Here is an 8,428-nt window from a genome sequence, read left to right as displayed (position 1 = left end):
GCGGCGGGCTCTGGTGAAAACCAGTAGTGACTTAGAACCGGTCCACTAGCGCGGTCCTCGCCAATCCCTCTCTGACACAGAGGATCCACTACCTGCCAGCCGGCATCGTGACAAGGGGGTAGAGAACTTTGGTGCTATCTCTTAGTCCTGGCTAATAGAGGGCTTATATCAGATGGCTTCATAGGGCTTCCACTAATAACTCTGTAAATGTAATTTAAAAGAAAAAAAATAACACTTTTTTTTTTACATTTTATTATACCCCCGCCCCCATACACAACTCTTGTTAACCATTTCATTACAGAAATTTTTTTTTTTTAAATGATGGTCATCGAGGTAATTCACAGAATCCAACGTAATCCTCTGCATAAACAGATCTGAAAGTAGAAGAAAAAAAGTACTGAAGGGGAGGGTGCCCACAAAGTTATGATGGCTGTTCACACACAGCTGTTTTAACATTCCTGTTTAAAAAAAGCAAAAAATAAATAAAAATAGCAAGCATGTTAAAAAAGCATGTGTGAACACAGCATCACTTATCCCATCCAGGCTCCTACCTGTTCTGTTATATTCTGAAGTTCTGCCTGTAGTAACCATGACATCACTAGAGGCGGGGCTTAACCCCTTAACGACGCAAGAAGTAAATGGATGTCCTGGTGCGGTGGTACTTAACGCACCAGGACGTATATTTACGTTCTATACATGACCACGAGCATAGGAGCAATGCTCAGGTCATGCACGACAGGTCCCAGCTGGATGTCTGCCATTAACCCCTCAGATGCCGTGATCAATACAGATCACGGCATCTGCAGCGCTGCGGTCACTAAAATGGATGATCGAATCGCCCGCAGCGCTGCCGCGGTGATCCGATCATCCAGAATGACAGACAGAGGTCCCCTCACCTGCCTCCGCTGCCTTCCACGGGTCTTCTGCTCTGGTCTAAAATCAAGCAGACCAGAGCAGAAGATCACCAATAGCACTGAACAGTATTAGCAATCTAATGATTGCTATAAATAGTCCCCTATGGGGACTATTAAAGTGTAAAAATAAAAGTAAAAAAAAGTAAAAAATAAAAGTAAAAAAAATTTGAAAAATCCCCTCCCCAATAAAAATGTAAATTGTCCATTTTCCCCATCATACCCCCAAAAAGTGTGCAATTTTTTTTTAATAAACATATTTGGTATAGCCGCATGTGTAAATATCTGAACTATTAAAATATAATGTTAATTATCCAGTACGGTGAACAATGTGAACGTAAAAAAAAAAAAAAAAATTTTCAAAAATGCTGCTTTTTTATAACAATTTATTTTAAATTAAATTGATAAAAAATGTATTAAAAGTTTTATATATGCAAATGTGGTATCAAAAAAAATTACAGATCACGGCGCAAAATATGAGACCTCATACCGCTGCTTGTACGGAAAAATGAAAAAGTTATAGCTCAGCAAAATAGATGGATTTTAAACTCACTAATTTGGTTAAAAAGTTTGCGATTTTTTTTAAGCGGTATAATAATAGAAAAGTATGTAATCATGGTTATCATTTTAATCGTATTGACCCACAGAATAAAGAAAACATGTCATTTTACCATAAAGTGTACAGCATGAAAATGAAACTTTCCAAAATTTGCTAAATTGCGGATTTCTTATCAATTTCCCCACACAAATAGTATTTTTTTGATTTCACCATACATATTATGGTAAAATGAGGGATGTCATTACAAAGGACAACTGGTTGCGCAAAAAACAAGCCTTCGTACTAGTCTGTGGATGAAAATATAAAAGGGTTATGATTTTTAGAAGGCAAGGAGGAAAAACGAAAACTTAAAAATAAAATTGTCTAGTCCCATAGGGCCCAAATGGGCTGAGTCCTTAAGGGGTTAAGAAGATTCCAGGACAGACAGAAGCAGGATAGGTAAGTGGACATCTCCTCACTGTATACAGTATACAGTCATCTATATAGATAGCTGTAAACTTTATAGGACAGAAGGGGTTAACCCCTTCATTGTTGGTTCAGCACAAAGCTCTTAGCCCAGTATTGGGGTACACTATCCAGCGATGTCCACCTCCTGCTCATCCAAGCTGTGCCTGCATCTGTTTAGCCGCTGGCACAGTTTGTACAGAGGGGGATTTCTGGCTGTATAATGACAGGGGTCCCACTAGTGTACAGTATACAGCTGGGCGCTATGCACTGCTATATACCGTACAGCTGACAGAGGCACAGTGCATGTGGCGCAAAACACCCGACATACAAAAATAGAAAGAGACCTGTCAAACAAACAGAGCCAGAAGGGAAATCCGCCCAGCAGACACTTCACCCTGTGCCCTTCTCTTTTTATAACCATGCTGACATGTTCCCATTGAAGCCGTCACAATTAGACCTATGGGTAAAAGTTCATTAAAGGGTCACTCTCATTGAAACAAATTTTTGCTATTGCACTCCTGATGGTAAATGAAAAATATTTCTAATGTACATTGTTTAAAAAAAATGAAGTTTTCTATGTTCTATTTGTGCTTAAAAAAGCTCAAGAGCACATTTTCCCCAACTCATACACAGACTTTGGACCCAAGTCCAAACACAGGAAGTGCCGCCTGGAGTGCTGAGAGGTGTGTGTCCAGCCTCATCCAATCATAGCTCCTCTCACACATAACTGCCATATTCTGTTGGTTGGACACCCCCCCCCCCCCCCCCTCAGCACTCCAGGCGGCACTTCCTGTGTTTGGACTTTGGTCCAAAGTCTGTGTATGAGTTGGGGGAAAATGTGCTCTAGAGCTTTTTTAAGCACAAATAAAACATAGAAAACTTCATTTTTTTTAAACAAAGTATATTAGAAATATTTTTCATTTACCATGCAATAGCAAAAATTGGTTTTAATGAGAGTGCCCATTTAAATGTTCATATGTATAATTATATGACAGTATTTGCATAAAATTCTCATATACGTTAGTAATTATTAGAATAGTAGAAAGCACACTTCAATGTGTACGTGTAAGAAAAGGAGCAGAACGTATTGAATAATTCATGATAATTACCCGGTGTAACCTGTGAAATGATTTTGGGACGGATCCGAACTTCAAAGCTGATTTCCCCATTTCTTGGAATAACTTTGAATCTATCTATATATTATCGGTGCAGAGGAAGGCACCTTGCAGCTCGCCTGCTCTCCAGGTTCCTGTATGCCCAGCATGCTGTGCCACTTTTTCTTCTATTAATATACAGAGAAAAAAGGACCATCGAAAATGAATCACTGTGCATATATTAGCTGGCCTATTATGAATTTCAACAATTGTTGATATTCCAGCTTCTCTACAAAGCTGTGAAATGGAATATGGTTTTGGTTTGATGAGCAGAAAGTCGGTCTACTTGTTCAATTACGTAGTGCAGAAATAGTTTTGGGTGGAAAAAATGCAGTATATGCCATGTAAATACTATGGGGGGGTATTTATCAAAGGATTTCTGTGTTTTTTTTCCACGTAACTTTGGCGCAATGCTTTGGCGCAGTGTCTTTTTGCGCCAAAGTTTGGCGCATTTTCTCCACTGTCATTTTTACAACTTTCTCAAAATCACACGGTCCTGTGTGTGATTTTTACTTTGGTCAGTAATTCATCATTTGCGCCAATCGATCGTTGGCGCAATTTGGGGCCTTTAAGGTTTTTTTGGGGCGCAATTCACCGTCAAGAAATTTTGTACATGGAAAACACACATAGCAATGTCAGAAAATGTATAGGTGTCAAAATACATTAAAAAAAAAATTTGGTGAAAGCAGCGACGCCTCCGGGGCTGCTCAATACTATCCTGCGACATAGTTGTCTCTGAGGAACCTTCACCCTCCGTTGAGCCAGCATTGGACATGGCCGCACAGGTTCAGGAAAGGTAAGCACTAAAGCAGCGGTTTTCAAACTGTGGCCCTCCAAATGTTACAAAACTACAACTCAGAGCATGCCCAAATCTATTTCAAATGATTACCGTATTTTTCGTCCTATAGGACACACTGGCGTATAAGACGCACCCAATTTTTAGGGGCAAAATCTAAAAAAATAAAGATTTTGAACCCAATAGTGGTCTTCAACCTGCGGACCTCCAGATGTTGCAAAACTACAACTCCCAGCATGCCCGGACAGCCAACGGCTGTCCGGGCATGCTGGGAGTTGTAGTTTTGCAACATCTGGAGGTCCGCAGATTGAAGACCACTGCAGGAGGAGGTAATAGTCACGTGTTCCCGCCGCTCCGGACCCGTCACCGCTGCCCTGGATGTCGCTCCATCGCTGTCGCCGGGTCCCCGTCGCTCCGGAACGTCTCTGCTGCCGGCCGGGTATCCTCGCTCTCCGTCGCCGCCATCACGTCATTACGCACGCCGACGCACGTACGCGACGACGTGATGACGAGGAAGGAGAGCGCCGGCCATACAGGGGATCCCTGAACGGAGAAGACACCGAGGAAGCAGGTAAGGTCCCTCCCTGTGTCCTGTAAGCACTAACCCGGCTATTCAGTCGGGCTGTTCGGGACCACCACGGTGAAATCGCAGCGGTCCCGAACAGCCCGACTAAACAGCCGGGTTAGTGTCACTTTCCCTTCAGACACGGCGGTCAGCTTTGATCGCCGCGTCTGAAGGGTTAATACAGGGCAACACCGCGATCGGTGATGTCCTGTATTAGCCGAGGGTCCCGGCCGTTGATGGCCGCAGTGTCCGCCGCGATAGGGGTTTATTTGCCGTATAAGACGCACCGACTTTTTCCCCCCAGTTTTGGGGGAAGAAAAAGTGCATCTTATACTGCGAAAAATACGGTATATTTATACACCCCACAAAAGAAAATAACTCATGTCGCTTGCTGATATACTGCAGGAGGGACTCCAAAATGGCTGCTCTACAGGGTAAAATACGTCCTCTCTGGCGGTAAGTTCTGTGTAAAAGGCGCTGTGAACAGCTGATTTCAACATTTGCACCAAAATTACTAACAACGTGCACCAAATGCTAAATTTGGTGCATGTCCACAATAACCAAAGTGAAAAAAAAGGGTAAAAAGAAACTGTCAACAGGCAAAATTGATAAATACCCCCCTATGTATATATATATTCATGGTTTACTGTGTACATATGGGGGGAGATTTATCAAAACCTGTGCAGAGGAAAACTTGCCCAGTTGCCCATAGCAACCAATCAGCTCGCTGCTTTCATTTTTATGAAGGCCTGTGAAAAATGAAGGAAGCCATCTGATTGGTTGCTATGGGCAACTGGGCAAGTTCTCCTCTGCACAGGTTTTGATAAATCTCCCCCATGATGTTGTGTTAGCTGAAGCTTTTGCACCTATTGGTTCTTGGTTGTTGGGACAGGTTGGTTGCGGTCTTTGGTGGCATCACCATGACCTGTTACGATAGCTGGCAGAGAGAATGGTTGGTTTCTTGGCCGTCAGATACTTGTTTTAGGCCCAGTAAGAGCATGACGTTGATGTGAGCATGTGTGTTGTGATACCGGAGCACTGCACCATAAGGCTGGGTTCACACGGCCGAAAATGTGCAGAATTTCCACCCTGAAAACACAGGAAAACATTTGAATGATCCAGTGGGCCCTAGGAATCCTCCTAAGGTATAGACATGACTATTCTTTCTATAGATGCTGGAATCTGCCATGGTGTAGCAGAATCCCATTGAAATCAACTAAATATTTCCCGTGGAATTCTGCTGGGAAATTCTACCATGTGAGCATAGCCTGACTCTGATAGGAAGAACAGGAAGGAGCAGATAAAAGGTGTATTTTGGTAACCAATGTGTCTGTCTCTTGCCCTGGCATCATCTCCCACCCCTTCTGTTCAACTACGGCATCACCCATCACCACGATGACACCTAGGTTAATCTGGTGGCATTGACAATTGTGTGCAGTCATGTCAACACTCTCCTGAGTTAGCTTATTTAAAGGGGTACTCCACTGGCCAGCCTTCAGAACATTTAGTTCCGAACGCTGTGTGAGCGCTGCGGGGGTCGGCCACGCCCCCCTCAATGCAAGTCTATGGGAGGGGGCATGATGGAGGTAGTTCCACCTGAAGTGAACTGCAGCTACCAAGCATATGTGCTTCATTTTTAGGCATCAGGCATGTCATGCTGCTATATTGTGAAGTAAAAACCTTCTGTTTTAACCCATATGATCCCTAACTGTTTCTTTTAATGGGAAACACTCGACCCATGGGGTTTTTCTCAACTCAAATCCACCAGATTTTCTGTGGAAACCTTAGTAAATATGTTTTTTTTTTTTGTGTGAAAATATTGGGGACACGCCCCCTTTTTGACGATCACGCCCACTTTTCCTGATTACCATGCTCCTTTTTTGGGTTCTCTCAGTAAAATGGAGAGTTAGTTGTGTTTTTTTTTTTCAATTCTGTCACACATTCTGGCGCAGACAGAATTTCTGGCGCATCAGAATCTGGTGCACGACCTGACAAAACATGTTTACAATAGTAAATCAGGGCCAATGTGTGTGTGTGTGTGTATGTGTGTGTGTGTATGTGTGTGTGTATATATGTATGTGTGTATGTTCCAGCATCACTTCCAAACAGCTGAAGATATTTCAGGACAACTTGGTCACATGTTACTTTTATGTCATATAAAAATATATGATAGTTAAATTAACCCTAACCTACCCCCTTACGTGAAGAATGTTTTTTTTGTCTTAAGTCCCATGCAAGTATATAATACTTCCGGTGCCTTACTCCACAAGCCTCGCTCTGTATTTCCTGGTGAGTGTGTCAGTGTGCCACACCCCATGTTGTAAAGCCACACGCACCATTTAAGCCACAACTCTTTTATTTTCTACCTTTTTTGTGCCTTAGTCCGACATGCAAGTCATTCCCACTTCCACAAAACCACGCCTCCTTCTATTTTTGGCCTACAATCTCTTCATCACAACTCAGCCCCACTTGAGGACGGGATATGAGGATGAGTCATGAGGGTGGGAGATTAGGATGGCATATGAGGACGGGATATGAGGTGGCAAATATAAGTTTGGGATATGAGGTCTGGATATGAGGACAAGTACTTCCTCCTATGTATCTTTTCCTGCCCCACAAGGATTAGGTAGGAAAAACTGGGCAATGCCGGGTACTCAGCTAGTATATGTATATATATATATATATATATATATGTATATATGGTGGCCCACTAGTTTTACTGTCTGTGATGCAAGATGGTGGCTCAGAGTGGTGAAATGTATCACTTTGTGACACCAGGGCACCGTTTACCTACATGGTCCGCGCATAGGACAGCTTCTCCTGGGCCAGGTGCAGGACATAAATGTTCAGAAATCCGGGGCACGGGACAGAGATAGCAGGGGTCCCAGTGGTCTGACCCCCCATGATCAGACATCGTATCCCCTATCCTTTGCTTCACGGTTCTGTTAACACAGATTTGGGTGGACCTCATGGCAGCTGACCCCATCTGGGTATTTAATGATATGCATAATAAGATGTTGTGTTTTAGGCATAGCAACATCTAGGAAGCGACTCTCCACCAGATTGCACTCCTCTTCTTTACTTGCGGTCTTCACTAGGGGTATACCCATATTTTCTCTTTTTTTACAGGATGTAGACATGTACATATATTAAGAAGAGTCTGGGAATGGGAGGGTAAGAGGCTAAGTTCTAGTTATGCCTATTTTATTCTGCTCAAGAAAATAAACTGAAATGCCTATGTAATGCACATAATGAATAACACAGCCCTTCATGACTATAGCAGTACTAGTATATTATGTACATAAGGGGGAAATTTATCAAAACCCGTCTAAAGGAAAAGTTGCTGAGTTGCCCATAGCAACCAATCAGATCGCTTCTTTCATTTTTAAAAAGGCCTCTGGAAAATGAAAGAAGCGATCTGATTGGTTGCTATGGGCAACTCAGCAACTTTTCCTCTGGACAGGTTTTGATAAATCTCTGCTATGGTCTTTAATCTGTACAATGTCCAAATGTATTATGTCTAAAAATAAAACTTCCATCCATAATTATTTAATACCATGTTTTTTCTTAAACATTTTGGATACCGTATATACTTGAGTATGAGCCGAGTTTTTCAGCCCGATTTTTTGTGTTGAAATCGCCACCCTTGGCTTATACTCGAGTGAACAAAAAAAAATATATCGCTTTAGGCATACCGGCAGGGGGAATGGGCCGGGCCATCCATCTTAACCGGGAGGCACTCTTCTCCGCTCCGGGCCACCCCCGGACTAGTGATGCTGCATTGATGCTGCAATGCAAGGATGTCCCTGCTGGGCAGACATATGACATTAGACATATGGGCAGACATATGACGCTGCGCACAGACGTCCCTGCATGGTGGCATCAATGCAGCATCACTAGTCCGAGGATGGCCCGGAGCAGAGAAGAAGGCCTCCCGGTGAAGATGGGCGGCCCTTACCGGCTCACCCTCCCACCGGAGTGCGGACGGTCCCTGCA

General features: G+C 43.1%; 1 long non-coding RNA gene across 1 annotated transcript; it reads right to left on the bottom strand.

Moving 5' to 3' along the window:
• Positions 1-259: 259 nt before the first annotated feature.
• On the bottom strand, positions 260-6,735 carry LOC130277387 (uncharacterized). The gene is made up of 3 exons (XR_008845454.1): positions 6,626-6,735; positions 3,027-3,199; positions 260-374 (listed from the first exon to the last, which is right to left on the bottom strand). It is a non-coding gene; the product is annotated as an uncharacterized LOC130277387 (long non-coding RNA).
• Positions 6,736-8,428: the final 1,693 nt, after the last annotated feature.

Source organism: Hyla sarda, chromosome 6, assembly GCF_029499605.1.
Source record: "Hyla sarda isolate aHylSar1 chromosome 6, aHylSar1.hap1, whole genome shotgun sequence".
NCBI classification, from domain to species: domain Eukaryota; kingdom Metazoa; phylum Chordata; class Amphibia; order Anura; family Hylidae; genus Hyla; species Hyla sarda.
The sequence above is the reverse complement of the archived record's forward strand: the minus strand, read 5'-3'. Positions and strand labels throughout refer to the sequence as shown.